Source organism: Microtus oregoni, unplaced genomic scaffold (genome assembly GCF_018167655.1).
Source record: "Microtus oregoni isolate MIOR12 unplaced genomic scaffold, Mior012 000013F_ref0000133, whole genome shotgun sequence".
Taxonomy (NCBI): Eukaryota; Metazoa; Chordata; class Mammalia; order Rodentia; family Cricetidae; genus Microtus; species Microtus oregoni.
This window is the reverse complement of record NW_024543072.1, coordinates 30,309,890-30,317,498: the sequence shown is the minus strand read 5'-3', so window position 1 is coordinate 30,317,498 and position 7,609 is coordinate 30,309,890.

The window sequence follows — 7,609 nt, the reverse complement described above, 5'->3', positions numbered from 1 at the left end:
AGAAAACATCTAGACACCATGCCTTCTGGGCACTACCAGAGAAGTAAAGACAAATGGAAAACAAGACTAAGATGCAAAACACACAGTGTGAATGCTACATATGAAGCAGATGACAATTATGGGTCAATATGACCTTAAGATGTCAAAGAAATTAAAGGGAAAAATGATCTTTTGAGGCCAAAAGAGCTCAACAATGTATACAAAAGCTGAAGTGGAAATAATACCACAGAATGTGATGAAATTTGAGTTGACAGAGTTCAAGACTCAAAAAGCAATGGAAACTTTTTTTTTTAAATAAAAGTCACATAAGAAGTAGCAGAAAGGGATAATAGACAGAACTGAGGCCACAGTGGGGGACACAAGAAGACTGGGAAAAATCAACGTGACAAATGCAAACAAGAAGAGAAAAAACAGAAGCATATAAACCGTTGAAGTTTCATTTAGGAAAATGATGGGCTAAATGGACACTAGAATGTTTGAAGTTTTAAGAGAAATATGTCATTGAGCAGAATTATAGAGTATAATGGAATTTATTTACAAACACCAAGACATTGTCTGCTCATCTCGTGCTCTGTGAGGTAGGCATTCATCGAACTCTCTCAAAGAAGGCACTTACTGAGAACAATCTTAAAGGGCCGTGGAGAGAGCTTGAGAGGGAAAACACTTGTAACTTTGTTCACAGTAGGAAAAGAAATGCTGACACACATTAGTAAAAGTAGTTGGCTCAAATAGCAATTGAAAGATTCACTATAGCATACAGACAGCTAACACAGAACTCAGAGGGTTGGAGGGAAAGAAGGTGATGTGGTCTATCAGTGTCACCCCACTTCTCACTTTCACTGCTTAAAAATTCTAACTCAACAAATCTAAGTCTACTGACCTTAATTAGTATTGTTGATTTGTTGTAATGAGGCTGCTAGTTTGTTTCCCGACTGCTCAGCCCCAAAATAATCACACAGAAAACATTATTTGCAATACTGTTTGGCCAATAGCTTAAGTGTATTTCTGGTTAACTCATATCCTAAACTAACCCATCTCTATTAATCTGTGTATCACCACATGGTGTGGCTTATCTGGTAAAGTTTCATCCCGTGTCTACCTCTGGCAGGGGTTTCATGGATTCTCCCTGAATCTGCCTTCTTTCCCCCAGCATTCAGTTTCGTTTTTCCTGCCTAGCTCTATTCCCCTATATGTAGCTCAGCTATGGGCCCAAAGCAGTTTCTTTATTAACAATGATATTGACAATATACAGAGGGAAATCCCACATCATAGACTAGAAGAAAAGAGAAGAGACTTCCAAATTAAATAAAAGCAAAGTCATAACTATCCAAATTATAATAGATCCAAGAAAATGATAATGGGAAGATGAAAGCATGGTCTTTAAATCTTAAAACATGAAGACATTATTAAACACATATGGCATATACATAAATGGTAATAGGAAATATTTTAAATGATGACTGCGAAGTTGAGTATGGAAAGACAGCCCAACATGGTGTCACATGGAGAAATACACTTAGGGTATCAGTCTTGCACAAGTTAAATCAATCTAGGAACATATGGACATTGAGTATTATAAAATGTAGTAAAAATTGTGGCACAATGAAACCGTTTGCTTGCTCATCACTAGCATGACTAAAAGCAGTCTAGGAAATATGCTGTGGAACTTTATGAAAACTTGATTTTAGAAAAGTCATATCTCTTCATTTTTCTCTCGTCCCCATTAATGCATATATCTTAATTAAGAGCAAGAAAGTGATTGTTAAGAAACATGACTCACATTTCCTTGAAAACATGACTTATACTATGAACCTACTATATGTAAGGATTCAACAATGTAGGATTCAGGTGCATTTTTAAATTAAATAGATAAGAGAAAGAAAGGGATGTGTGAAACTTAGAATGAAGGGTACTAAATCATGGTAAAGTGATAAGATAGTATTTGAAAAGCACACAAAAATAATCACAGACTATAATCAAACATTATAGATATGAAACATTAGCAAGATATGAAATTGACAGAGTATAAGAACATTCATCGGTGTTATCTGTAATTGCTTAGAAGAAAAGACAGAGTTTATGATGACCATGAAAGAAATAATACAGTGAACTCAATGGCCAACATGAGGAAAGCTGCGACAACCCTCTGAAGTCCAAGGACATGAAGCTTTTGTTCTTAAAGTTACACTTTTTTTTGAAACTGGAATAGTTATTGCAAATCGATCATTTGTTTCCTCAATAATCTGATGTTTTATTAATGTTTCAGAGGAAATACATTTACAATGGTTATTTATGGGTAGAAAAAATATAAATTCATCCTAAGGCATGTCTTAGAAGCAACTTAACTGTTTAGCACTGATAAACAAATACTGAAATTAAGAGAACAAGACAAGAACATGGAGAGGTCAACAATGAATGAAGAGTTAATGCATAATAAAGGTATTATTTCAAGTGATTAATGATAGAGTTAAAGTTTTCTATAGAGTGTGACACATGGAAATATTCTTGCTATATTATTAGGAAGAAAAGGAAATTAGGAAACCATACATGATTTCTGTATTTCTAACAGAGAGTGTGCGTGTGTCTGTGTGTGTGTGTGCATGTGTGTGTGTGTGTTATGGACATATACCAACCTGTGCCCCCATAGGTGTAACTGGCTTTTGTATCATATTATATATTTTCTGTTTTATTCTCCAAGTATATTTTAATGTTTTTCAATATTTTGCTTTTGAAATGGGGTAAAATGTGTGTTCCTTTGTATTTTTCTATTTGTATTTACTCATGAAAAATTAGGGCTCATTACTGCATTTTTCAAGCAACCACTTTATTCTTTCTTCCTCCCTTTTCCTCATGCCCTGTCCTTTGCATTCTCCTTTCCCCTTCTATGTATTGATTTGCCATTAAAGAAGATACCAGAATAGAAAGGTGTGAAGTAGATATGACTTAGTTGTTTACCCTTCACTTATTGGCTACACTCTTACTAAAAGACATATTGTTCTAGGGCCTAACTTGATTACCCTGTCCCATAATATTTGTATTGAGTGATTGAGATATTATCAGAACTGCTCAATGTATAGCTTCTTTACAGAGGACTTGCAGCTTTATAAGATTTAAGGAGGAATTCCAAAGAGAGAGAAGCCATATTGAGACCAGCAAGGAAGACAAATGTAAACATAACCATTATTTATCTGCTTTCAAAAATACATTGTCTGAAAATCTCAACTTGATGTTTGTTTTATTACATTGTTCCAATTTGGTATATTTTGATCAGACCTTGTACAACATGACAAAATATCATGGTATAATTTGTCTAATTTGTAGATTTACTATATAGTAAATGGCCCATAAAGTTTTCTAAGTAATCTATTTTTTATTGTGGAAGGACATGCAGTATAGTCAAGGAGTGTTTTAAAATGGATGTCAAATATGGCTGAAAGAGTGAAGTGTGTATCACATAAAACTGCAACAAGACTTTTTGTGTGTTTAACTTAAGATCCAAAAAGTTTAGTCAACTACACTCTACTGTGGATGAAAGTGTGTGCAACGAAATTCACAGGCGGAACCATAGTTCCACCCTGACATGGGGAAGAAGAACTATTGGGAAGCTGCGATGCTCTTTCCCTCTATACAAAGACACATATAGAGTGGAGATGGCTATTCACCAGGCACTCAACCTGCTTATAACTTAATAGCAACCCTCCCAATAAATTTATTTGGCAATAAACTTTCTCCTCCATGTCTATTATTTTGTTAGCAACCCAAACAGAGTTAGACACACTCTCTGTTTAAGTACTATCATTCTTGATTATTTCAGAAAGCACCTTTTTTCATTTTGTGTATTCTTTCATGCTCCAATTCCACATCCCATGTCTCCTACTCTTGAAGCTAATTGTTCTAGTATAATCGATGAATAAATTTCTGTTTGCATGCTTCCTTATAAGACTTGTATAATTGCTAACATGCAGTTTTAATTATTTTCAGAATTCATTCCATGCTTTATGTCTCATTTTTCTTTTTGCCCTTAGTATTGTGTACATGTGCTTGTGTTTTGTGTGAATGATTTAAATTTTGCTTTAAAAAGACACACTCATTTATTTTGACTACTTTTACATTTCATCATAGCCAAGAACAAGTGGTTAATGACTACATGTACTTATAAAGGCTTCATAGTGTCCCATTGTTAAAACCCACAGCATCTTACTAGTCACCAGTGACAAGTCTGAATCCACCAAATATTCAATGAGAAGATACTTCTGAATGTCTCTTTTGTGAAAAATATACAGACTTCTTATTTTGTACAAGATACAAAAGCGAGGTTGTTGGGATTTTGGAAGTTGGTGAAAATTGTGTCTTATCTCTCAGAGGTGGATTCTTCATCCAGACTTGTTCCTAAGGAGCAAAGACGAGAAATGAATAAAACTCTGTTCACAGAGTAACTCAGGAATCTTAAACGTGGGATTCTGGCCAATTGTGGACCTACAAAGTCATGGAGTTTATCATCTTGGTCTAACACAGGTTGGACACTTAAAAGATTTCCTGAGGCAGAGCAGTGTGAATTTAAAAGAAACCACAGAGGATGGATGCGCACCATGCTGCTAAGACACACCCTTCTGAGATGCCCTGTATTTTCACAAGTAATCTAGATCTTTAATGCTAGCATGAAAGAACAAATTAACTTTAGACCTAAGATATGTAAATATTTTGTATATATTTGGTACCCTATGGAAGGCTAGCTGTTTAGTGCTGATGTGTTTCATCATCAGCTGTGTTTCATCATTGCTTGCATAAAGTCTTGAATTCAAAAGCTCCCTACTTCTTTCTTGCTGTGGAAACATGAATAAATGACTAACTTATTAAACATTAATGTTCTACTTTGTTCTAAGAAAACTTCAAGTCATCTAAGAGTAATGAAAATTTTATTAGTAGGGGCAATTAGATGATTGATTGTCCTTGGATTGATGAAACTGATTTATCCAGAGACACCTTGAAGTTATGAGTGTCCCCAGCCAAGTATTGTATGTGTGTAACCTGCAATGGACAGATAGAGATATATAAAGCCTCACTACTTTGTCTTAAAGTGAGCCAATTCAGACACCTCTGAGGTATAAATTGAGAATCCTCTTTTCCTAAAGCTATGTCTTGAAGTAAGTGTTTCATTTTTACTGTTCTGCTCATCTTTTAAAGCCTCAAAGCAACAAAGAATCATGAGAGTCAGAAAGGCATTTAATCCATAGTAACACTAACAGACTCCTGGAGAGGCACAGAATTTTATGGTTTGGAAACAGACTATAATGAAGGCATTGATACAATAAGGATGTAAATCTGCCGAACTAGCCTTATGAAAAGCAAAAGCCATAGTGTGTGGAGATCAAAAGAATAAACATCACAGTAGGATACTTTGTGTCTGTGTCCTGGCTTTCCTGTTACAGGATGGATGTTGGGGGCCTTATTTGCCCTTTTGTTACACACTTCCTCATTTCTAAAGTGGTGCTGATAGTTCCTTCTCTATAGAGTTGTTGAACTTATCGTAATATTGTATTAATATAGAATAGTTCTTAGAGTTCAGTCAGGTCCACAGTAACTAACACTCAGCTCTGAAGGTTTTTTTCTTTTGAAATTTTGAATTATTATTTTACATGCCTTGGTGTTTTGGCTTCAGGTTTGTATGTGCATCTCATGAGTGCAGTGCCAAAGGAAGCCAGAAGAGGGTGGTGGATTCCATGTAACTGGAGTTACAAGTGCTGTGAATTGAACCAGAGTCCTCCGGAAGAGCAGGCTGTCCTCTTAACTGTAGTATGAATAATAAAAACACAGAAACAGGTACTGGGGTTCAATCTGAGGATCACAAAAGCAAAGCCTTCTACCACTAGAGAGTTCTTACATCTACCAAGGCACAGGCAAACAAAGGGATGAGCCTGTCTTCAATGTGAGTACAGACTGCCATGCTTTCCACCACACCTCAGACTGCAATGAACTTTTGTCTCCTCCTGCCTCATATACCTCTCTCTGCCCAGCCATATCAATCCTGTCTCCACCTCCCTAGTGCCAGAATTGGGATTAAAGGCATGTGACTCCCCAGTACAGGGAATACCTTTGTGTGAGTTCTATTTCTTTTTTTTTTTTTAGACAGTCAATCTCGTGTAGCCCAGGATGGACTTGAGTCCTGGAATTAAAGGTGTATGCCACCATGCCCTGGCCTCTAGTGGCCTAGTTCTGCACTAAGACAAGTTTTATTTATTAAAGCACAAATAAAACATCACCAAACCAACTCTCCAGCCCTTCTGCGAAGGTTCTAATAAAATAGCATATAGATAAGGATATATTGACCTCTATAAAAATGTAAATAACCTCGTCACATCTGTGCTCTATATCTGATGTGCAGTGACTAAGGATGCATTTTGTAGGTTTTCCTGTTGCTTACAGTTACACAGAGCTTTCTTTTAATGATGACTTTAGGGGGGCTAAACATAGTGAAACTTAGATTGATCTCATCTATTCAAAAATACATCTCTTGTATTGGAAAGAATGTTATCATTCTGAGACTTGTAACACAATTTAAAACCATAGAAATAGTTGAGTAAATGGAAATTGTGCACAAAAAGACGAAAAACAAAATTAACATGATTCAAAGCTTCTGCAAAAATACGAATCAGAGCTAGGGAATGATAAATTTTAAAAATAAGTTGTTAATATCACCAATAGCATGGAAGGGTCAAGTAGGATGAAGATTTAAAGGAGCATTAGAGTCTAGTTCAGTAGTTATCAGTAAACTTGATGTCAGTGAGAACAATGTAGAAATGACAGTATCAGTTTAACAGGAAGTAGAGGGTTGATTAACTAGACAGGCTAGTGTAAGGGGAGGAGTTAGCCAGCCTTCTCATCCATCACCTCACAAATATCCCAGAGCAACAGCCGATGAGGAAGAAAGAGCCATTTCAGCTTGGGTCCAAGGGTGGCTGGATCCATTTGAACCTGGAGTGAGGCAGAGCTGAACAGTAAGGAGCCTGAAGCAGGGGCTGCCCACCTTGTGGGGGACGAGAAGCAGGGAGAAATCATAGAAAGGGGCAAGATAAAGAGCACATTCTTCAAAGACATCCCCACACAGACCCACCTCCTTCATTGATTCTTCCCTTTCCACTCTTCTCTTCTTTCCTAGTGTTCTGTTCATATCATGGAATATCATTGCCCACTGGATCAAAATCTTGAATGGCCAAAGCCTCTAAGATCTGTCTCTGAAAAAACACCTTACAGGAACATCTAGATATCGCTTTACTAATCTATCAGGTGGCGTTTTAACTCAATCACATTAGCAATCAAGGTGAACTCTAATAGGCACAAAGAATAAAGAATCAAAATGGAAGATGCTTTATTCTGAGGTGCAGAAGAACATGGGAGATGTTACCTTGACATTGAGCAGTTACATTGAAACAAACAAATGAAAAATTAACATTTAACACAAAGTAAAATGTTATGACACAGAACTTAAAAACTGTAGGAACTCTAGATGAAGACTATAAAAACATCAAGAAAGGCCTAGGTTAAGAGCTGAGCCAGTTCGACGTAAAACTCCAGTGTGTGATGGAATTGTGGAGAAGACTTTTACACTTAT